Source organism: Arvicanthis niloticus, chromosome 23 (assembly GCF_011762505.2).
Source record: "Arvicanthis niloticus isolate mArvNil1 chromosome 23, mArvNil1.pat.X, whole genome shotgun sequence".
Classification (NCBI taxonomy): Eukaryota; Metazoa; Chordata; class Mammalia; order Rodentia; family Muridae; genus Arvicanthis; species Arvicanthis niloticus.
Window position 1 is genome coordinate 33844265 of NC_133430.1, and position 24351 is coordinate 33868615.

The following is a 24351-nucleotide window of genomic DNA, read 5'->3' on the forward strand; positions in this document are numbered from 1 at the left end:
AGGCATCAAATATAATCACAGGTAAAGTCTAGAACACATTAAATTATTAGTTCTCCACACTGACACACGCATGCACACGAACACACACAAAACACCCTTCCCACTACTCACAGGGAGAGGAGAAAGTAAGGGTATCCATTGCATAGAGATCCAGTGACATGAAAGGGAACGTGAGACTATGTGGACACTGCAAACATTTTGGCGGGGGGAGGGGGGGATGAAAAGATCCCACAGAAATTATTGAAATAACTTAAATAGCCACTTATAGGAAATCTAGGGGGGAAAGTGGGGTCCAAAATTTAAAAGTACCAGGCACTCAAAACCCAAGTCAAAGAGAGAGCCACAATGAAAAGGATGCTTTCAGTCATGGAACAAGAGGAGTCCCCACGCCAGCAGGTGTCCCCACACCAGCAGCCAAGAGGTAACACTAAAATACTCCATATAAAGTGGGAACAGGCCCCGGAGACTTGAAAGAGCATTTTACAAAAAGCTCACATCTGTATGAGCTCCACTGAGCAAACGGTGAGGCAGAAGTGATCAGTGTGCCTGCTCACCCAGCCTGACAAAAACTGGAAGCAGAAGGAGTGGGCAGCGGGAGGGGAGCTCAGAAGTGCAGATGGGCAGAGGTAGCCGGGCGGGAAGGAAACATGGTGGCACGTTCTCCATGGAGACTACGCGTCTTTGTATTATAATATGAAAAAAACACAGATTTGCATAAATATAATAACTACAGCACCTTTTTAACAATTGTCACTGTCATTGGTGAGGAGAGAAGCCAGGGTGACCCCGGGAAAGTAGCAGGCACAGCAAGACCCTTCCAGGATTCTATATCGCAATTTGTCCCAAACTCAACAAATACACGATCCTTACCTCAGCCCCTGCCGGGTGATACTTGAAGGAGCTCACTGAGGTTCTTCTGAGTTACAGAGGCCATTCAAAAAGTGGCTTCCCTGTGGGGAGGCCTACCTAAACAGTATTGTTCTTCATTTCCCCATTAATGTTGCCGTCTTAGGTTCAAAACCGGAAGAGACTGAAACAACTCATGGACCCCAACATCTACTGTCTTTTACCAACTCTCAATCTTTGTTATTGTTTGCTTGTTTGTTTCTGTAGCCCTGGCTGTCCTGGAACTTGCTCTGTAGACCAGGCTAGCCTTGAATTCAGAGATCTGCCTGCTTCTGCCTCCAGAGTGCTGGGATTAAAGGTGTGCGCCACCACCTCTCACTTCAAGATTCTTTACATTTATTTCTGTATGTAGTGTGCGTGTGTGTGTGTGTGTGTGTGTGTGTGTGTGTATGCTCATGAGTGCCTGAGGAATCCAGAGGATAGCATCAAATTCCCTGGAGCTGCAGTTTCAGATGTTGTGAGCACCCTAAGGGGAGTGCTGAGTACTGAGCTTAGGTCCTCTGGAAAAGCAGCAAGTACTCTGAACTACCAAACCATCCACCCCTAAAGCCCCTTCTTTTTAATGTATCATGAGCACAATTTAAAAAAAAAATTTTTTTTATTCTTGCTTTCACATTGAGTAAGAGCCATGAAAGAGATATCATACTATGAGTAGCGGCAAAATGAGTTTCTATGAAATCACGCAGCTGAGTCTGTCTCTGCCTTTGCCACTAGCCTGTGCACTTTTCCAGTAAACAACAACAGAAGCCGTGCTCTGGAAAGGTTAATGAGTGCCTTCTCCCAGCTGCAATGTGTATGCAAGCTTCAGACTTCTCCGAAAATGTCAGTGTGTAAACCCCTGGTCCTTAACCGGGTTCTCTGATATTTTACCAATGAGAAAACTTAGCAGACTGATATTTACGACGGCCAAGACTCAGACCTTCCGAGGAAAGTCCATCTAAGTAACTGTGCTGTGACTGTTGGTAAGCAGCTCCAGGCATGCTGGAGTGTAAGCCGCCTCTCCCGAGCTCCACCCACAGGTCCACCAAAGCATACATAATCATATCATCATGCTAACTGAATGTTCGTGGCCTCTTACGAAAACCATGACAGTTCTTCCCAAACCGTACGAAATGAATTAGTAGCAAAGAACTTCTATACAGTGGGAAGGTGAAACACAAACACTGGTGCTTTTTGAAGCTTTATCATCGAGGAGATGCAAATGGTCTTAATGCTTTGTGCAGTAAAAATGGACAATCGCCATGCTGTGGCATTTACAGATTGTTGTGTGCACCCTGGGTGATTCCTGGGAACCCTGGAGTTAAACACAGGGAAAAACTTGACCAGCTTAAGCTGGAAACACACTTGAACCAACTGGAATGGAAACCTATCATGTGCCACACCTCCATTTCCCTTCTAGAACCAGTTAACCACTGCTGTGACTTACTGGTCATGCTGCAGCCCCCCACAGCACCCCTTGAAGCCCCCCACTGATCCCTCTACTGCCTCCCAGACCACCCCTTTTAAAAGCAAAAGGGGAAAACTCCCCACCATTCTGTTGTAAACCACAGAGCCAGAGTTCACAAGACTTGAAGAATGAGGTTGGCTTTCCTTATCATGTAGGAAGGGCTGACAATCTCTTGGGAGTGTTTTTTTACCACAGCTGAGGAATTAGGGTTTAAAGGGCAGAGTAAAGCTGGGAACCCAGGCCTTCGACTCCCTCCAGTGTGCTCCTCGTTGCACTGATGGCATTCATTTCATTTTTGTTTTCTGAGTCATATTGTGGTCTCCAAATCACAATCTCCATACCTCTGCCTCTGTGGTGCTGGGAATACAGGTGTGGCCACTATAATTCTTTACACTATGGTTCTTTAGAAAGAGTCAGCACTTGATATTTTCAGGTACAAATCAGATAGCTGAACCTATCACAAAGAATTGTCCTCCCTAATCCCTAAACCCTGCTTTGTATCTTGGAAATATTCTGTGGAACGTAGCAGAAAGACATCACCATAGCTTCTAGGGCAGGGGTTCTCAACCTATAGGTTGTGACCTTTTGGGATGTTGAGCGACCCTTTCACAAGGGTCACATATCAGACATCCTGCACATCAGATATTTACATTGTGATTCATAACAGTAGCAAAATTACAGTTGTGAAGTAGCAACAGAAATACCTTTATGGTTGGGGGTCACCGCAACATGAGGAACTGTGTTAAAGGGTCACAGTATTAGGAAGGTTGAAAATCACTGTTGTAGTGGGTAGTGCACACTCGTGCTCATACACGCTCACACACACACACACACACACACAAATGTATATCTGAACTGGTTGCCTCTCTGGGTGCTCAGAAAATAAAGGTTTTATTTTTAAGCTTCTATATTTAAAGTGAGTTTGCTCAGTTTCTACCCTGGACCCAACAGTCAAATTAAAAGGAGAATATCAACCATATACTAAAACCATATACTGACTTTTTTCCTCAATACTATTTTGATTTAAAACCTATAAGACAAAGCAAGTGTCATAGAAACAGATACTGACTTAGTCAGATAAGGTGCCATTAATAAGTACATTGTATACAATGTGTTTGGTTGTTATAATAGAAATTAATTACAAAAAAATAAAGAATTTAGCCTTAAAAAAAAAAAAAAAACTCCAACCCTCTCACAACACTGGGTCATCTCATCAGCCTTGTCCATGGTGACAAGTGATAAAGTGTGCTGCTGACCAGCTGGATCCCCACAGAGGTCTCTGTTGTCACTCTGTTGTAAACCCACAACCATCAAGATAAATGTTAATTTTGGTGTGTGATGGAGTTTTTTGGCAAGCTCTTTATAAAAATTGGTTTTTAAAAGATAAATGATACTTTGTGAAAATGACCCTCATAGGCTCATAGGGAGTGGCGCTATTAGGAAGTGTGCCCTTCTGGAGTAGGTGTGGCCTTATTAGAGGAAATGAATCACTGGAGATGAGCTTTGAGGTTTCAGATGCTCAAGCCAGACCCAGTGTCACACTCTTCCTGCTGCTTGTGAATCCAAATCTGTAACTCTCAGCTCCTCGTCCAGCACCGTGTCTACCTGCATGCTGCCATGCTTTCTGTCGTGATGAAAATGGACTGAACCCTTGAAACTGTAAGCCAGCCTCAATTAAATGTTTTTATTTATAAGAGTTGTGGTAGTCATGGTATCCCATCACAGCAATTGAAACCCCAACTAAGATACTTTGATACAGTATTTTTAAAACTCAAGAGTAAGGTGGAAAACATCTATTATGAACAAAGTACCCACGTTTTAAATAAAAATGAGACAGTGATGCTGTATCAAGTCACATTGGCACCCGACGTGAAAGATGTGCCCTCTACATGCATTTTTAATGTGGATTATTTGATGCTTAATTTTTTCAGAACATTAACATTATTGAAAACAATGGAAAATTTGAACTATCTGGAAACCACATTACTTTAAATATTTTATTTGTACCCAAAATAGATTTATTATCACTTTAATATTTTGGCTTTAGTGGACACAAACTCATCAATAGTATTCTCTAAATCAACTTCTTTGCTTTCCTTACCTGGGAGAACTGCTGTGTCTACAGTTTCTCTTGATGTAAGTGTCAGCCTAAAATAATTCAAAGATTGACTTCTTTATTTCAAGTTCAGCATTTTGACCATGGGGATCTTGATGTTGATTTTAGTTTCTTTTAATTTTTTATTACAATGTTTCTTACTTCGACACTAATTTTTTTATTTACATCAAAAACATTGCCCCCTCTTGGTCCCCCGCCTCTCTCCCCCCCTCTCTCTCTCCCCCTCTCTCTCTCCCCCCCTCTCTCTCCCCCTCTCTCTCTCCCTTTCTCTCTCCCCTCTCCTCCCCCTCTGAGGAAATGCCCCCCATATCTCCCCACCCTGGCTCATCAAGTCTCTGTAGCATTAAAAGCATCCTCTCCCACTAAGACCAGACAACGTAGCCCTGTTGGGGAACTGATTAGACAGTCAGGCAGCAGCTTTAGGGAAAATCCCTGCTCCAGTTGTTGGGTGACCCACATGAAGTCCGAGCTGCACATCTACAACATGTGTGCCAGGGTCCTAGGTCCAGCCCATGTATGCTCTTTGGTTGGTGGCTCAGTCTCTGAGAGCTCCCAGGGGTCCTGGTTAGTTGACACTGTTAGTCTTCTCTGAAGTTTCTGTCCCCTTCAGAGCCTCCAATCCCCTTCCCCCAACTCTTCTATAAGTGTCCCCAACCTCCATGCAATGTTTGGCCGTGAGTATCTGCTTCTGTTTCAGTCAGCTGCTGGGGGGGGGGGAGCCTCTCAGAGGACAGTTATGCTAGGCTCCTGTCTGCAAGCATGACAGAGTAGCATGAACAGCGGCAGGGATTGGTTCTTGCCCTTGGGATGAGTCTTAAGTTGAGTCACTTATTTGTTGGCCATTCCTTTGTTCTCTGTCCCATCTTGGTCCCTCTATTTCTTTTAGATAGGACAAATTTTGGGGTCAAAAGTTTTATGGGTGGCTTGGGGTTTTTATCCCTCCACTGGGAGGTCCTGCATAGCTACAGGAAGTGGCCTCTTCAGGTTCCATGTCCCCATTGTTAGGCATCTTGGCTAAGGTCACCCAAATTGTCTCCTGCAATCCTCCTCCATCCCAAGTCTCTGAGACTTCCTAGAGATTCTTCCAATCCCCACCCCCAGCAGCTGCAGATTTCCATTCATTCTCCTGGCCCTCTGGCACTCTCTCCTGTCTCTCTCTACACCTCATCCTGACCCCCCCATTCCCCCTCCCCTTCCCCTCTCCCATCCAGATTGCTTCTTCTGTCTCCTATGACTATTTTATTCACCCTTCTAAGTGAGCTTCAAGCATTCTCACTTGGATCTCCCTTCTTGTTTAACTTCTTTGGGTTTGTGGGATGTATCATGGGCATTCTGTACTTTATGGCTAATATCCACTTATAAGTGAATGCATATCGTATGTCCTTTTGGGTCTGGATATTTTCTAGTTCCATCCATTTGCCTGCAAAATTCAGGATATCTTTGTTTTTAATCGCTGAATAGTTTTCCATTGTATCAATGAACCACATTTTCTGTATCTATTCTTTGGTTGAGGAACATCTGGGTATTATGAATAAAGCTGCTATGAACATAGTAGAGTATGTGTCCTTGTGGGATGATGGAGCATTTGGGGGGGGGCGATATATGCCCAGGAGCAATATAGCTGGGTCTTCAAGTAGAACTATTTCCAATTTTCTGAGAAACCACCAGATTGATTTCTGGAGTGGTTATACACATTTGCAATCCCACCAGCATTGAGGAGTGTTCCTCTTTCTCCACATCCTCGCCAGCATCTGCTGTCCCTTGAGTTTCTTATCTTAGCCATTCTGATTGATGTAAGGTGGAACCTCAGGGTCACTTTTATTTGCATTTTCCTGATGACTAAGGATGTTGAATGTTTCTTTAAGTGCTTCTCAGCCGTTCAAGATTCCTCTATTGAGAATTCTGTTCCCCATTTTTCGACTGGGTTATTTGGTTTGTTGGAATTTAACTTCTTGAGTTCTTTATATATTTTAGATAGTAACACTCTGTCAGATATAGGGTTAGTTTTATGTTGAGGTCTTTGATCCACTTGGACTTGAGTTTTGTTCAGAGTGATAAATGTGGGACTACTTGCATTCTTCTTCATGCAAACATCAAGTTAGACCAGCACTATTTGTTGAAGATGCATTCGTTTTTTTTTTTCTTACTGTATGATTTTGACTTATTTGTCAAAAATCAAGTGTCCTTAGGTGTGTGGGTTCATTTCTGGGTCTTTGATTCAATTTCATTGATCAATCTGCCTGTCACTGTACAAATACCATGCAATTTTTATCCCTATTGCTCTGGAGTACAACTTGAGATCAGGGATGGTGATTCCTCCAGAAATTCTTTTATTGTTCAGGAGTGTTTTAGCTATCCTTGGCTTTTTGTTTTCCATATGAATTTGATAAATGCTCTTCCAAGATCTGTAAAAAGAAAATTGTGTTGGAAAGTCAAAGATTAACTTCTTTAGTTCAAGTTCAGCATTTTGACTGTTTGGATCTTTATAACTTTAGTTTCTTTTAATTTTTTTATTACAGTGTTTCTTACTTCAGTACTAATTCTGAGAGCTCCTTAAGTTGTATTTCCTAATCTCAGCCCTGTTGCCAGCCTGTGCCTGTCATCTGGTGAGATCTCTCCTATATCTGGTGAGATCTCTCATGTCTTCTCCTCTCCCTTCCCTCTTCCTGTTTCACCTTAAAATCATCAGGAATCATTTGGCAAACTAAGGAGGGAGGATGAGGAGCATTTATATGACTAATTTTAGAAATCTTGAAGAATCTAGTCTTTGAATAATTCTCCAAGGAAACAGAACCAATAGTATATTCTGATTATACAATATATATATATATATATATATATATATATATATATATATATATAATATATTATATATATAATATATTATATATATAATGCCACATTGTTTTATGCATATAAATATATATTATATTACTCTGAATTGTTTTATGCATATAAATATACATGTTTCTACATACATAGTACATTTTTATTACACATGCATTATGTCTATACAATTAAATATATAAGCAAAATGAGAATGCTCAGCTTCTCTAATCATATAAGTTAATCACACAAAATCTTGATTAAAGATTGGCCCAGTCAGCTTCGGAAGCTGAGAAGTTTCGCACTCTGTAGTACTCTGTTGTCTGCAAGCTGGAGCCTCAGGAAACATTGAGGGTATGTCTCTAGCACAGTGAAGGCCAATGAATCAGCAGATCAGTATCAGAAGACCCTAGAACAAGCCCAGCAGTGGTGGTGCCAACACTCAGGAGGCAGAGGTGGGCAGATCTATAAGTTCTAGGACAGCAAAGGCTATGCACTGAAACCCTGTCTCAAAAGAAGGAGGAGGAAGAAGAAGAGGAGCAGGAGGAGAAGAAGGGCCTAGAACAGTGGTCTCAGCCTGTGGGTCGCTACCCCTTTGGAGAGTTGAATGACCCCTTCACAAGGGTTGCCTAAGACCATCAGATATTTAATTTCCAACTCCTAACAGTGGCAAAATTACAGTCATAAAGCAGCAATGAAAATACTGTTATGGTTGGAGGTCATCACAACATGAGGAACTGTGTTAAAGGGTCGCAGTGTTAGGAAGGTTGAGAACCACTGCCCTAGAACAAGGAATATTACAGTCATGCGGGAGAGGAAGATGTCCTCCCAGCACAAGGTCCTCTGTTCTATCTGGGTCCTCAACAAAGTGTATGATAGATGTCCATATCACCAGAACAAGTGAACTGTATGCACACTCAAATGCTAGCCTCCTGAAGAAACACACACACACACTCACACACACTCACACACACTCACACACTCTCTCATAAACACACACAGACACTCATACATACACAAACACACACACTCTCACACACACACTCACACACATACACTCACATGACACACAAAAACAGCCCGTTGTAGATCACATCATGCACCCCAGACCTACTCCTCTCCCCATTCCCTCATATCTGCCCTTTACCCTTGTAACTTCTCCACCAAATAAAAACCACACAAACAACAAAACCACAAAAAACCAACACTAACAATGACAACAACAAAAGCATAGAAAAAAGTCTCATCGTGGAAGCTGTAGTATGTCACAGTGTGTCCTACAGTTTATCCCTCTGTCCACACATCTTCACTTGCAAATGTTCATTGCAATAAGTCATTGGTCTGGTTCAAGGTCTCTGGCTTCTGTGACACCATCAGTATTGGATTCTTACTGGGACTCCTCATGGTTATCCTGTTGTTGCCCTGTGTCATGGAAGTCCTGCAGCTTTGAATCAGCAGAATTGGCCCTTTCACACATCTCATCCATTTGCAGATGATATAGATGTTGGGGTGGGCCAACATCTCGGAGCCCTGGATCTGGGCCTGAATAGTAACAGAGCTGGCATCCCACTGGTAGGTGTGATTATCCACACCCTTAGAGCAAGCTCCCCAGCACTGCCCTGGCTAGGCCACCCAGTGCTGCCATCAGCAGGGACAGGCTCAGCTCTCCTGCTCTCATGACCTCAGGGCTGGCTCACCTGCACCCACACCTCCAGAGCAGCCCCACTGCACTGCCCAGTCTAGGCACAGGGCCTAGACTCTCCCAAGTGCTCCAGCCTGTGAGGGGGCAGAGCTAGCCCTCCTGCTCTCATGACCTCAGAGTCAGCAGATGGCAAGGGGGAGAGGGGCATCACCCCACACCCCTCCCTCATGGCAGACAAGTGACAAGGCCAGCTCTCACACTCTTGCCCTCAGGGTGGCTCATGTGGGGGCAGGGGAGGAGGCTCTACCAAACAATGCCAGTTCTACAGCACTGCCCAGGCGAGGTACAGGGCCCACTCTCCCAAGTGTTGCAGCAGACGAGGGATGGGGCCAGCTCACCCACTCTCATGACCCCAGGGCCAGCCCTCCCAACTGCTGCAGGTGATGAGGGGCAGGGGTAGGGGGCATCGCCCTCCACCCCTGGCATCCATGCTACCTCATGGCAGACAAGTGGTGGGACCAGCTCTCCCTCACTCTCGTCCTCAGGGCCGGCTCACATGCACCCCCTTGATTAGGGCCAGCACTACCGTGCTGCCCAGGAGAGGTACAGGGCCCACTCTCCCAAGTGCTGTAGCTAATAAGGGGCTGGGATCACTCTCCCAACCTCATACACCTGTGGACAGCTTTCCTGACTTCCAGAGGTGGTGGTGGGAACATCACCTCTGTACCCACGTGGTGAGGTGGACTGGCACCTCACCATGGCCCCAGATGGCAGAGCTGGCCATTCACAAGAGGCTCCTCCTTTCCACCCTCGAGTCTCCAGTTGCACCTCTCTTCACAATGTTCAAGCCACTCCACTTCTCTCTCTTTCCCACTGACCACCACATACTTGCACATGTGGTGGCTCCAGCTGCAGGCTGGCCACTCAGCTAGCAGGCCCCTGAGTGACATCCTTCATCCACGCTGCAGGGCATAGAGCGTTGGTAAGTAAGTGTCTATTGCCCTCCTGTGTCATGCACTGATGGCCAGGTTTGTGGGTAGCGTGGCAATCTACAGGTCTCTGCCTTCTCCTGTGCTACCTGGATTTGATTTTATTTGATTTTTATGAGTCCTGGGCATAAAACAGCTTTGACCACAAAGCCAGGCATCAGGCTAGGATGAACAAAGGACTGCCATGTGCTCTGGTCCTGACTGATATAAGAACACCATCACCAACAATGTGTCTCTTTGCCCATTGCCGGGAAGTCCAAGGTCATTTCTTAGGAGAGGCCTGAGCTACAAGGAGGGGAGACTCTACCTTGAAAGGCAGCTGAGATCCAACAGATTTTGTAACTTACTGCAGTCAAAGATGTTTGTTTTGTTATGTTTTGTTGTTATTTTAAATCTGAGTGACTAAGGAAACTGGGGGCTTTCCTGTCTTCACGAGTCAGGAAAGATGGACACCTCAAGCGAGCGTGAGGCAGGACTTGGGGTAAAGCCTCCAATATGGCAGCTCTGGGCTACATATTGGGAGTCAATTGATTTTGTTCAATGCACTCATTATGTAAGATCCCATAAAGCTAACCAGGGAGCCCCGAGTAAAGAAAAGCATCATGACTGTGACCCTCGTGCAGGGGATATGGTTTAAAGTGTCACCCAAAGGTGCATGTGCTACACGTTTACCTTTAGGGTGGCAGTACTGAGAGGTGGTGCAACATTTAAGAGGTCGGACCCAGTAGGAGGTCTGTGAGTAAACACCCATGTTTTCAAAAGGGATTGTGAACTGCCCGGCAGCGATCTGGCTTCCAGTTTGGCTCTCTGAGCTTGCTCTCCTGCCCGGCGCTCTGGCTTCCAGCTTGGCTCTCTGAGCTTGCTCTCCTGACCCCCTTTGCTCCCATGATGTCCTCACCCAGAGCTGAGCTGGTGCTGGCATCCCACCCTTGGCTCTCCCAGACAGTGAGATACACAAACGGCCTCGTTCTTACAAAGTTAGCCTCCCTATGTTACTTTGTCCCAAGGACGAAAACTGAACAGATATAGAAACCTACCAGAGCTGCCTGCTCCATGCATCTCAGACCCCAAATTGGGGTGGATTCGAACTGTGGTCCGAAGAGTGCGGCTCTGCTCTAGCACAGCTTTCACCTTTGCAAGGAAACATTCATTTTCCTTGCCCCTTTGAAGTACATGCTCCACACCTAGGCATGGGTTACATCTGCTGGTTATCCCAGCATTCAAGAAGCTGAGCCAGGAAGAAGGTAAGTTCAAGACCAACATAAACTTCGTAGTGAGCTCTACCCAGCTTAGGTTCCACAATGAAAAAATTCTGCCTCCATTTTTTTTTAAAGATTTATATATTTTATGTGAGTACATAAAATATATATATAATATATATATATATATATATATATAATATATATATATATATTATATATATATATATATTATATATATATATATTATGTGAGTCTTCAGACTCACCAGAAGAGGGCATCATCCCATTACAGATGGTTATGAACCACCGTGTGGTTGCTGGGAATTGAACTCAGGACCTCTGGAAGAGCAGTCAGTGCTCTTAACCACTGAGCTATCTCTCCAGCCCCTGCCTCCATTTTTAAAATAAAAAATAATAATAATAATAATTAAAAAGACGAGTCATTAGGGACATTTCTGCCCATACTGAAGTTTGAACTATTTCTAAATTTTTTTTTTAACCTTTTAGTCAAAAGTTAAGAACCAAGCCTTTTCTAATGGTTTCTTTTTATCAGAATGAGTTTTCAAATCAAGAACCCTGGGACTTTTCTCTCTCCCCTTCCCCAATTACAGAGCTTCCTTTCAAGCCGAGTTAGACTTTTCCTTGGTTTGCTGTCTTCACCCTCCAGCTACATTCCCCACTCATCTCCTGAGGGAAGAATGGAACCTCTGTGCTCGTATCTCTATTAGCTTTTTTAGTCTCCCTTCGCCAGAGACACTTGTAGTGCAATAACTCAATTATTTCAAGGGCGATTGGGAAAGAAAACACTAGCAACAAAGACAATTACGTTTGTGTGAAGTGCAGACAGTGCAACGGGCGTGGAAGGTTTGTAAGGAGAGCTCCCGATGCCAGGACAGCGGTTCCCAGCCCTCCTAATGTTGTGACACCACCCCCCACCTGCCCTTAATTCAGTTCCTTATGTCATGGTGACCCCCAACCACAAAAGTATTTTCATTGCTACTTCGTAACTGTAACTTTGCTGTTATAAATCATAATGTAAATATCTATGTTTTCCAATGGTTTTAGACTTTTAGGTCTTTTAGACTAACCCCTGTGAAGGGGTCTGTCATGGGCCCTCCGAGGGGTCGAGACCCACTGGTTGAGAACCCCTGATGTTGTGGGTGTTTGAAATGGAAACCGACCTGAGAGGCTGCAGAGCCTGCATTCACTATTTTTCTTGGTAGATTACAGCAAGCTGTGAAACCAAAGATCAAATTTAGCTCCCAGCAGCCTTTAACCAGGGCTTAGCTGTTTACTTGCTAATTGCAATTCCAGAAGCCAACCCTGCACAAAGCCACAAGGCCTGTAAGAAAACTGCACCTGTTAAAAGTGGGGAACAGGGACAAGCCGTTACTTTGCACGTAAGAGTATGCAATCCTGGCAGTCGTTTTCAGCTTTTGATAAGACACTGATACTTCCACATTTAAAAAAAAAAGTAATATATTTATTCATTTGATTATTTGTATGTGCACGAGTGGAGATCAGGAGACAATTTTCAGGAGTGCAATCTCGCCTTTCACCGTGTGAGTCAAGGACAGAAGTATGTGGTCAGGTTTGCCAGCCCTGTAAGTAGCTTCACCCTCTGAGCCATCTTGCTGGCCCCAATGATTCCTTTTGATGCCATTATAAGACACAGGTTGTAATGATCATCAGCAGCTGCCACTTGACGCCAGGAAAAAAGCCTAAGGAATCCAGAGTGTGGACATCTAGAGTACAAGCCCCATCTAGTGGGAAGAGTGGGAATTATGCGGGAACACGGGTTTGGATAACCAGTTACTTCTTTTTTAAAAAAAAAAATATTATTTATTTATTATTATTTATACGAGTACACTGTAGCTGTCTTCAGACACACACCAGAAGAGGGCATCAGATCCCATATACAGATGGTTGTGAGCCACCATGTGGTTGCTGGGAATTGAACTCAGGACCTCTGGAAGAGCAGCCAGTGCTCTTAACCACTGAGTCATCTCTCCAGCCCCAGTTATTTCATTCGTGTATGTTCACACACACACACACACACACACACACACACACACACACACATTCTTCTTGTTGTTTAGGGACAGTGTCTCTCTATAGAGACCAGCTGGGCTTGAACTTGCAATCCTCTTGCGTAAGCCTCCAAAGTGCTGGGACTACAGACATATACCACCACATCTGGCTATAACAAGAATTAGTTTTGTTGTCAAGAATTAGATATTTATATGCATCCACCTAGCTGCTAGATAGTGTTTCTTTTGGTTGTTGTCATTTTTTTTAACACTGAAGGTGAGCTAGCACCAACTCCAGGTAGGTTTCCTCAAAGTAGCACAAAATTGAAACATTTGCTATACACAAGTGTTTAGAAACTTGTATTCTTAGAGTTGGGGATTTAGCTCAGTGGTAAAGCACTTGCCTAGCAAGCACAAGGCTCTGAGTTAGGTCCTCAGCTCTGAAGAAAGAAAGAAAGAAAGAAAGAAAGAAAGAAAGAAAGAAAGAAAGAAAGAAAGAAAGAAAGAAAGAAAGAAAGAAAGAAAGGGAAGGAAGGAAGGTGTATTCTGCTCAGCTAAATATTTGCATATATAAATAAAGTCACTAAAGGGTTTAGAATTGACTTGAAACATATACTGCTCTGGTTTGATTTCTGTTGTTGGTCAGAAGAGGCTGTCCTGAGTTCAAAAATACTCTACAAAAATATGTAAAATGTAAAGTGTTAAAAATACATTAGAAATTTTGTTGTCTTAAAAAAATGTTTTGATTAAAATGTCTCTCCTGTAAGAGCCGTAACAGAACAAGCCTGGCTATACACTACCTGGTGATTAGCTTTCAGAGCCGGGCACTAGGGACCACTTCTATAAGATAACCAGCATTTGGAGGGGATCTTTCCAAGAAGCAGGGAGAGGGGTGTTGTCACCAGCTACTTGGGAAAATTGCCCAAAGACTGACCAGAAGGCCAAAGGAAAACACTATGTGGTTGAAATCACCTCTAAAGTGACGTTGGAATCTGAGATCACAGAGCACTAGAACCAAAGATACCCACGGAAAGTGCCAGCAGTTGTCCTTCATAGTCCAGGACCAGAAGGGAAGTTTAGGAAACAGCAAGCAAACAGAGTGAGCAAGCTGCAACACTTACTTCCTGGCCGTCAAAGAGAGGCTATTGCAGTGAGAACTTGTGTATTCAGGAGTCTCAGGCACCTGGAGAAACTTCTAGTTGCCAGCAATTCTTTCTCCGAAGCCCTGCACCTTATCAGTTTCTCTGTGGCATTGTTGTTGCACTCACCTTTAACCCTGGAGGCTTCAGACTCACATTAAAAAAAAAGGGAACAAATGGACAGACTGACCACTGCTTGCTCAGGATAGATTTAGGACACCTGGGACAATCCGTACATTTTGTACTTAAAGTATCTAAAATATGGGACGCTATGGTCTGACTACCGGATAATAACACATTAAACTTGTGATTCTAATTTTAAAAGATTAAGTATTTAAGTTTAGATTGTGGGCCCTGGGTGTTGTCAGAGACACTAGCCTGGCAAAACCAAGGATCTGGACCCATCCCTAAAGACACAGGACCCATCCCTAATCTCATGCGCGCGCGCATGTGCACACACACACACATACACACACAAGAAAAGAAAATTAGATTGGTTTTTAAGTGCATATGTAATGTATCAAGAGAACTTTATAAATTTACTGGCAAAATTTGATCACCACTGATAATCTTGTTAGGCTTATTGAAGTTTATTATTATTATTATTATTATTATTATTATTATTATTATTATTTATATGTAGTTTAAGGACTTATAAAGGTTGCTTTACTCATTTAAATCTTTTAATTGAAATTAAAGAATATCTATTTATAAAACACAAAAGAGTTGACATAATTATATTTACTCAGTTAAGGAGGATTCTTTAATACATAACAAAATATGACATGAATTTTTAAACGTTTAGGAAAACCTAGGTTTGCTGATATGTAACTTTGGTTAAGTCAGCTATTTTAAAGTCTCAGCTTAGCTCTCGGGATGACAGAATGGTGTTCAGAGTCCACATGGTGACCTTGGATACGTCATTCTGTCTTGCTTTCAAGCTTTTAAAGCCAAGGAGGCGGCCCAGCAGTGACCGAAGCCACTCCTAGACTTAACATTCTAGAATTCCTACACTGCTTGTCAGCTTGCTATCCATTTGACAGACTGATGATTTGACAGGCTGCCGGGGAAGGCTGCCCCACCTTGATAAGAGTCCTGCTTGGCGCTTCTCCAGGGACCCTTTTAGTTGATGGCTTTTGATCACATCCTACTTGCTTGTTTATTTTGAAACCTTAAGAAAACGCTTCCTTCCGCAAACCCATCTAGGACAATAGGACATGCTGTAAACAGGGAAAGTCTGCCGCTACAAAGCCTCCCAACTCTTAAGCCCAGGAGAGGTCAAGAGAAGAATGGCACTTGACTTAGACCTTGGAGCTAAAAGCCAATTTCTTGTTTTGTCTTATCCACACAATGTCAAATGTCTGGATGGGACAAGCAATTCCGTTCCTAAATCCATTCTATGAAAGAAGCTGTGTTGGGTGCTTTAAAAAGACCCCGACAACTTCACAGAGATGCCTGCCTTTGGTGCAAGTTGCCAGATAAATCAGGTGCTCCAAGGGATAGGACCGGCTACCGGCCCGGTGTGTAGGAGAGGGCATTACCACTTGCTGGTGGCATCTCCCACTTCTTTGGGTGGCCCTCCCATCTGTCGTTGGTAGTTTCCTTTCCTGTCACCAGTCCCCTCACTCATGTTGCCATCTCCTTGGTTTTGCTCTGGGCTGGTCTCAGTGAAACCAAACTCTAGAGAGCAGCTCGCAGTGCCTGATTCCAGGCTTCAGGGTCAGCGCCCTCTAGCGGCAGTCAGTGATGTTCCAAGGAGGCTTGATGATACAGAATCACCTCTCTGAGCTCTACTGTCTTCAAAAAAAAAAAAACATGGTTGCATTTGCCATTAAGCCTAGCCCTCTGCAGGCTGAAGCAGGCAGATCTCTATGAGTTCAAGGCCAGCCTGGTCTACAGAAAAAGCTTCAGTACAGCCAGGGCTACATAGAGAGACCCTGTCTCAAACAAACCAAAAATAAGTAAATGAAAGTAATAATGCCTACTTCATGTATTAGCTTTGATGGTATCTGTTAAGCACTTAGCATGAATCATGGCACAAAATAGGAACTCAGTAGGTGGCATCCCTGGATAACTCCTATTAGAAATTATTAAAAAACAAAAGACCTTCAGCACCTATGTAAAATTTCCATCAAAAAATGCCAATGGGAGGAGCCAGGTCATCAGACCCTAGTTAGATACTGAAAGTCACTGCTGGGCTCTCTGGAGAGAGGAGATGGGGGGGGGGGGGGGTGCTGGATCTTGATTAGCCAAGTTTTCTACCCAGAAAGCAGAGATCAGGATAACGCTGGCTTTGTAGAGTTAACCTGAAATGGAAATGAGGTGATGTATAAAGTTCCTGTGGACATTGGCATGCTGACTGAAATGTAGGTTCCCTGAGCCCTGCTGTCCTCCACACCCCACATCCAGCCTGTGCCGGCTCGAGGAGCACCTGGAGAATGAATGAAGCATTGTTATTAACATTGTCAATGTTCCTTTTGGAACATTAAAGGAAAAGAATCCAGTTCCTGATGGAACTCATGGAATCGTGGCACAGACAGGATGCTGTTTGGGTCCTAGAGTGTGTGGGGGCTCTGCCTCACAGAGCGCCATCTCGGAATGTGGAGAACCGTAGCTGGCAAACACCACGAGGTGGATGAAGACTACACTGGCAGAAGTCTGGGTGTCTGTGTCCATGGCAACCAGAATGGGAATCCTTTAAGTCAGTAAAATCCAGAACTGGAGTTTATTAAGAAAAAATTTGTTTCATTTTTGTTTGTTTGTTTGTTTGTTTGTTTTTGTTTTTTGAGACAAGGTCTCCCTATGTATCTCCGGCTGGCCTGGAACTTGTTCTGTAGACCAAGCTAGCCTTAAACTTAAATATCTGCCTGCCTCCGCCTCCGCCTCCGCCTCCGCCTCCGCCTCTGCCTCCTCTGCCTCCTGAGTGTTGGAGGCCTGTACATTCCTGGCTAGGAAGTGGTTTTTAAAGGGGATGGGGAGATGACTCAGTGGGTACATCTGAGTGGGTACACTGAGTGGGTACTCAGCGACTACACATGATGACCAAAGTTCAAATCCCAATTCCTGCCTCAAGAAGTCAGACACAGTGGCTCTTGCACCTATAATCCAACATTTTAGAGAACTGAGCTTGGAAGATCACTGGGGCTTGCTAGTTGCCTGTCTAGCTCCAGGTTCAGTGAACTCTGTCTCAAGAGAATAAGGTAGAGGTGATAGCTGCCTTCCTCCCCCAGCTCCTTGTGTGTATGTGCACGTGTGTGTGCACACACGCACACACACATACACACACATACACGTGCACACAGGAATTCTACTAGTTAACAAAATTCACTGTAAAAGCTACCTACCCAGAGATTATTCCTTTTATGTAGAGATGTTTTATGTAAGAATGTTAAAATAGAGATGAACCACTGCTGCCCACTGAGCTGCAGAAATCCCCTCCCCTGTCTCTGGCCCCGCTCCCTAGCACTGAGGTTACAGACTTGAAACACCTCCCAGCTTTTTTTTTTTTTTTTTAGTGCTGGAGATGGAACCCAGGTCCTCATTCACAAGCTCCTTTTCCACTGAACCCTAGAATTCTCCCAGCCCTGGAATCCCACCTCTCAGCAGCCAAGCCTTTAACAGACCATAGACTGAAGGGCTCCTTCCCACTTCTGTGTCCTTTCAAGTTTCCTTAACTTTCTTTCCAGCCTCAGCTTCACGGAAAGCTAGAAAGGCCGAGCCAGCCCTGACAGGAGGCAGGCTCCTCCCATCTGTGTATCCCGTGTGGAAGCAGAGGCTTCGGAGAACCACAGGCCAGTAACCACTGAGATCAACCAGCTGGCCCCATTTGTTATGAAGTTAGCTCTCCAAACAAGTCTGTTTATGTTTTAACTGGAGGCTGCAATGACTGTGTCCTTGTGAACATGCCATAAAGCAGAATTTCTCAGCCTGTGTGTGGTGACCTCTATGGGGGTCACATATCAGATATTTACATTATGATCCATAACACTAGCAAGATTACAGTTTTGAAGTAGCAACCAAGTAATTTTGTGGTTGGGGCTCACTACAACATGAGAAACTGCACTAAAGGACCACAGCATTAGAAACACTGAGAACCACTGCCACGGACGGAGGCTTGTGCAGAGACAGCTGTGTAGTTTCTAAGCAACCTAATCTTTTTAGATCACCATCTAATTAATACACAGCTCAAACTTGAGCAATACATTATTATTCGGTCCACAGCTGTGCTTAATGTGTGTGTGCATGTAGCATACCCATAGACACATGTTCATGTATGTTCGTGCATGCGGAGGTCAAAGATCAGTGCCAGGGGCCTTCCTTGATCCCTCTCCACCTGAATAAGAGGGGCTGTCTTTCACTGACCCTGGAGACTACCAACCTGGCAAGACTAGCTGGCCATCGGGCTCCAAGGATTCCCCCTGACACTGGCTCCCAAAGACTGACTATAGGTACATGCCAGCATGCCTGGCTTTTCTTGAAGCATCTTCAGATTTGAACTCAGATCCTCATAGTTTCATGGCAAACACTTCACTTAGTCATCGCCATCTCCCCAGACCCAAATTTTTAAATCTAAATCCCCAGCCTCTGAAAACTCTGGATACCCCAAGCCCTGAATGCAACAGTAGGGCGTGGGTATGTTAGAAGAAGGGAGTGGTGGGGTGTGTGTGTGTGTGTGTGTGCACTCTGCACCCAGTCAGTGCGAGTCTTTGCCCACAGGGCTTCATGAGCAGCAGGGTAGCCCATCTCTGCAGACTGCCCTCAGGTTGATCAACTGACCCTACACTGATTTACATTTTTGCTGAAAATAATGCAGTTGATTCTCTCGCGTGTGCATCAGGCCCTTAACAGCTTGGTTATTGTCATTTATTTATTTGATTTGTCTCACCTTTGAATACACAAAACAAAATCTGACTGCCCAGCGATCCTGCCCTAGCCACCCCAGACTAGTCTCTGAATGGCACTTTTGAACTTACCAATTATCTTCCCAGACTCCTCAACACTCTGGAATGAACTGCCAACTGCTTTCTGAAGGGCAGGAAGGGCAGTCCCAGCTGAGTGCACATGAGACAATGACCCAGTTAATCTATGAACCTGTCGAAGATGCTTGCAAACGCTGTTTCTCCAATATTGTCCTTGAGGAACTCAGCCTTGGATGTCTCCCAATTGTCTTGCACGTAACAAAAGCCAATGGAAAACGGCGATCGACAGACTGGCAGCCTGGGTCCCCTTGCCATCTCTTTGTGGCTTCCTTCATTAGCTTTTTTCCCCCCTTTCAGAAAAAGCACTTGACCTTGAAGGCTCTGGCACAGCCTTTCTTGGCCCTGTGGTAGGATGAAGGTGTCTTTTCTGACCCCATGGGTGCAGTGACCAATGGAAAGCCCCAGATGCCCTCTCAGCGGGCAGCCCACCCTCCCCTTTCATCTCAGCAGGGAAAGGGCCTGGCAAGCCTTGCCTTCTCCTCCTCTCCTCTCACATCAGAGCCAAAGCAAACAATGATTGAAATGGAAAGAGAAGCCTTCTGCTTTCAACCCGACCAGAAAGGAAGCCATTTGTAGCAGCCTAGAATGAGCTGCCAGCATGAACTTGACATTGCTGTCTCCCCACCTGGAGTGACAGATGCGTGCTGAGCCATCTGCACTTCTCAGCTGGTTCTCAAGACTGATGCTGATGATATTTCTAAGTCACGTTAGGAAAATCAGCTGTGATCAGACCCCATGCTAACCAGTTTAAGGGTGGACTGAACCTGTGACTTCATCACTGTGCCTCCAACCAACCCAGGGACCAGTGGACGGCCATGCATCTTCCTGGATAGAATGCCTCTGCCACTATTTCCTTCAGTGGGAGAGAAATGAACACTTAAAACTATACGCCTTTGAAGAATATGTAGAAAACATGCTGTGGTTTAGATTATATGTAGGAGGCAGCAGTGTCTGCAGTGTCTGTTCCTATATTGATTCTTCTGGAAACATCAAGGTTAAATATCCACCCAAAGTATAGTCTGTAAGTCTGTGTCTTATTACTCAAGACAATATGACCAGTGCAACTTATAGAAGAAAGAGCTCACATGGGGCTTGAGGTTTCTGTGACCATCATGGTGGAAAGCATGGCACCAGGCAGGTAGGCATGATGCTGGAGCGGTATGTGAGAGCTCACATCTTGATCTATAAGTACAGGGCAAAGAGAGAGATCGGGAGCACATACAAAGCAGGAATGCTGTAGGCTTTTGAAATCTCAAATCCTGTCCTAGTGATACTGAAAGGTATAGAAAACTTATGAAAAGTATAGAAAGTTTTTATGACCCCTACACCTGAGAAAGAGAATGCAGGCCAGCCGGTTCACTAATTCCACAAAGAAAGCAGAACTAAATGTGAGATTTTAGGTCCTCACTGCCCCAGATACATTCTACATTCTGGGAGGATCACATTATTCCTGAGTCAGAGGACGCTTGCTGGATTAACATTCAAGAGAGGAATTAACAGTCCTCAGACCTCAGGGAAGAGAACCCACCTGCAGGTGGGGAAGGTCCAAAGCACGGAGACATATTCCACAAGGTGAATGGTACAAAGAAAGATGCAAGTCATCTGGGTGGTTCCAGGAACTAGATGACCACAAGATGAATGGTTGAACGAGATTGCATTCTTGATGTTCCCTTGGTTACCCCCTCACCCCCCTGGTTTGTGTTTTTACCCTTTAAAAGTCTCCCTCCTCCCCCCCCCCAACTGGGTCAATCCCTCTGTTCCTGTGTGAGTTATGGATTGACCATCAGCCGGTTGATCCTGAAATATACCTCTTGCTGATTGCATCTAGATTGGTGTCTTGTGAATTATTGGGTGGCCGTGACATCCTGAGACTTGAGTAAAGGACTCCTCTCTCAGGGATCTATTAATACATCTCCTCCAACATAGCCACACCTCCCAATCCTTCCCAAACAGTGCCATCAACTAGGGACCAAGCATTCAAACATGTGAACCTCTGGGAGCCATTCTCATCCAAACCACTAGGGTCTGCTTTGCTACCCATCCTTGCTCTCAAAAGGCCTAAGAACAAACAGAGCTTGAAGCAAGAAGCAGCCACAGGGACCCCTGGAGCCTTAAAGATGGCTAACATGTTCAGGGCTTGCTTACCGTTCTCATTCCTTAGTAATGCTTAGAACGCAGCCATTGCCTTGTTTGCTCAAAAGCCTTAGAATCAAGAAGAGTCCCGAGGCAAGGAACATGGAAATAAAGGAAACCTTCTGACTTTGAAACTTAGAGAAGTTCAGGAGTTTAAACACCTTTTACTTCTGAACATTAGATATTCCTTCAACATCTTTTAAAGTACATTGACAGTAGAGGGAAAACTGAAGAGAGTTTTCTCTCTTATCTAAATGCCAATCCAAAGGTTCCTCCTGTTCCATGATTTGAAGATTTGAAACCTTCTTCTTCCAGTCCAGTGCAGTAGCCCAGACCTTTGATTCCAGTACTGGGGAGGCTGGAATAGGAAGGTTACAAGTCGGGTGCCATCTTGGATTCTATCATGAGAGTCTATCTAGAAAACAACTACAAAATAGTGCATGAGCAAAGTACCAAAGCGAAAGCAAGGCTGGGATAAATCTCAGTGTTCGAGGGAGAGCTTGCCTGAAATTGTGGTGGACTCTCTTCAGTCCCTGGCATGGTAGAGAAGGAAGGGGGAGGGGAGGGACAGAGCAGGGCAACTCGGATTTGCTTCCCATCTCCAGGATTTGACGGGATTCTATAAAGCTCAGAAGAGAGCTCAACCCTAGGCATGTGGCAGGTGCTGAAGATAACAGAAATAAGTAGAACACTGAAATCATAAGTAAGATAGTGTATTGTAGAGCACAGCCTCGCCGATAAGGAGAACGCCACACTCAGGATTCTTCTGACAGCATGTATTGAACAGCTCTTCAAGATGGAGAAAAGGGGAAGGACGGAAGGACGCCGAGCTCAGAAAGCCCGTTGCTTAAATAGAGCTTTGTGAGACGTGCAGATCCCTCATTGGCTCAAATCTTTCATCCAATTGTCATACTCGGTTTTCGCGCCATGCGCAGGCGCATTCTCAAGTAAAGCTTCCGTGAAGAACCAGGAAGCAGAAGCCTGCGCCATCTTTTAATGGCAAATGCGGCTCCTCACAGTGTATACATGAATGGATATTGGAAACTCCCATTCCAGGAGGAGGGGTGAGTGCAAATCCTAAATCAGAAGTTCTCAACCTTCCTATTGCTGCTACCCTTTAATACAGGTCCGTGTGGTGTGGCAACCCCCAACCATAAAGTTCTTTTTGTCACTACTTTATAACTAATTTTGCTACTGTCACGAATCATAGTGTAAATATCTGTGTTTTCCAACGGTGTTAGGGCGGGCCCTGTGAAAGAGGTGTTTGACCCCCAGAGGAATTGCAACCCACAGGTTGAGAACCACTACTCTAACGTGTTTCATCTTTTGTCTTCCACATGTGGACCCCTGAAAGGAAGAACAACTTCAGACCCTGTATCTCTTCCATCCCACAGCTAGCTGTCACCTTCCTCTCCCATACAGAAATACTCACTTCTGCACCATTATAGGTCTACTGGTGGCTTTAGCTCCTTGCCTGGCCTCTGTATACTAGGTGGGGACTCCAGGCTGGCCAGCACTAACACTTCCTGACTGCTTTTTCCCACCATCTGTGAGTACCCCAGTATAGGCTGACAGCAAGACATATGTCCCCTTCCCCAGCATCCCTAAATTTAAAGGGGGCCTGGGAGTACAACTCAAAAGTAAAGCACTTGCCTAGCACATGGAAGGCACTAAGTCCAAGTCCAGCACTCCCCAAATCAGGCTTCATGGTAAGAGAACACAAGACCACAGGTCAGCCCCTCAGCTCTCCTCTGCTCTCAGCCAGCCAACTATTGGCCAAGTTCTGGACAGACATATTGGCCCATTGGCTACATTGTCTCAAAAAGATCGGATGCTTTCTAGGCTGGGGATAGTGGCGAGGTGTTTTCACGAGGACCAGAGTTCAGATTTCCAAATGCACATAAATGCAAAGTAGGAATGTGGCCAGGATGGAATTCTAGCTCCCAAAGCATAGATCAGGAATGTCCAGAGCTAGTAAAACCAGCCATATCAGAAAGCTGTGGGTTTGACTGAGAGACCTTGCCTCCGTGAACAAGGTAGGAAAGAATAAAGGATCACCCTGGACACTGACTGACCTCAGGTCTCCATGTGCATGTACATGTGTTCACGTGTACATGCATGTGTTCATGCACCTACACACACATGTATCCACACCCATACAAAAAAACTATGCATGTGCACATGGACATACCACACGTACTCATAAACACCAAATAGTACGGAAATAGAAAAAAGAGAACGAGGAAGCAAAAGTAAAGTCACCTCCCCTCCCAATTAAAGTTATAATAAAACCACCTGGAAATTCAAAACCCCAAAACTGTGGGTTTTCTACAGTGCCCCTTTGCCTGCTCGGACATCTCGCCCTGCAAGTGACAGCTGGTACTGATTGTGTCCAGAATGAAAAGTCCCTAGGAACTAACGACTCCTTAACCAATGTCACATGATACCCCACTGCACTTACTTGCTAAAGGGTTTCTGAAAATTCAAGAATCTGTCTCCATTACCCCCTTACGAAAAACATCCTCTCCCAGGGTATTTTACTGGGACTTGGGTGTTTGTTCCTGCTCCCTACAGAACAGTTCAAGTCTTAGTAAAAACACTACATTTGCTCTGTCTGCATCTTGCACGCACCTCTGAGACCCCAAAGCCCTGCTCCCCAACTCCCTTTTATTTAGAAGGGTACGTTCTGCAGTCACATGAGGAAGTCAAAGGACATCTTGAGGCAGTCAGTCTCTCCTTCCACCATGCTGGTCCTGGGCATCAAACCCAGGTCATCCGGCTTGGCAAGCACCTTTACCCACCCAGCCATTTTACAGGCCCAGTGCACGTCTCCTGCGTTCTCTGAGGTCCTGGCTGCTGTGTTTAATTAAAGCTAGCCACAGGAGTCATCTTCCCCTAATTTGCTTGAGAGACTTTGTTCCCAAGCCCCCTCTCTCTTGTGCC

The 24351-nt window shown here is 44.8% G+C and overlaps 1 long non-coding RNA gene and 1 other non-coding gene across 2 annotated transcripts in view; both read right to left on the minus strand.

Moving 5' to 3' along the window:
• Positions 1-5867: 5867 nt before the first annotated feature.
• LOC143437010 (uncharacterized) overlaps positions 5868-24351 on the minus strand; it is a 30709-nt gene continuing 12225 nt past the window's right edge. Inside the window, exon 2 of the long non-coding RNA XR_013106717.1 lies at positions 5868-6874. This is a non-coding gene — a long non-coding RNA (uncharacterized LOC143437010). The remainder of the gene's footprint in view (positions 6875-24351) is intronic.
• LOC143437231 (small nucleolar RNA SNORA48) lies at positions 10039-10182 on the minus strand. Its single transcript, XR_013106842.1, has one exon. It is a non-coding gene; the product is annotated as a small nucleolar RNA SNORA48 (small nucleolar RNA).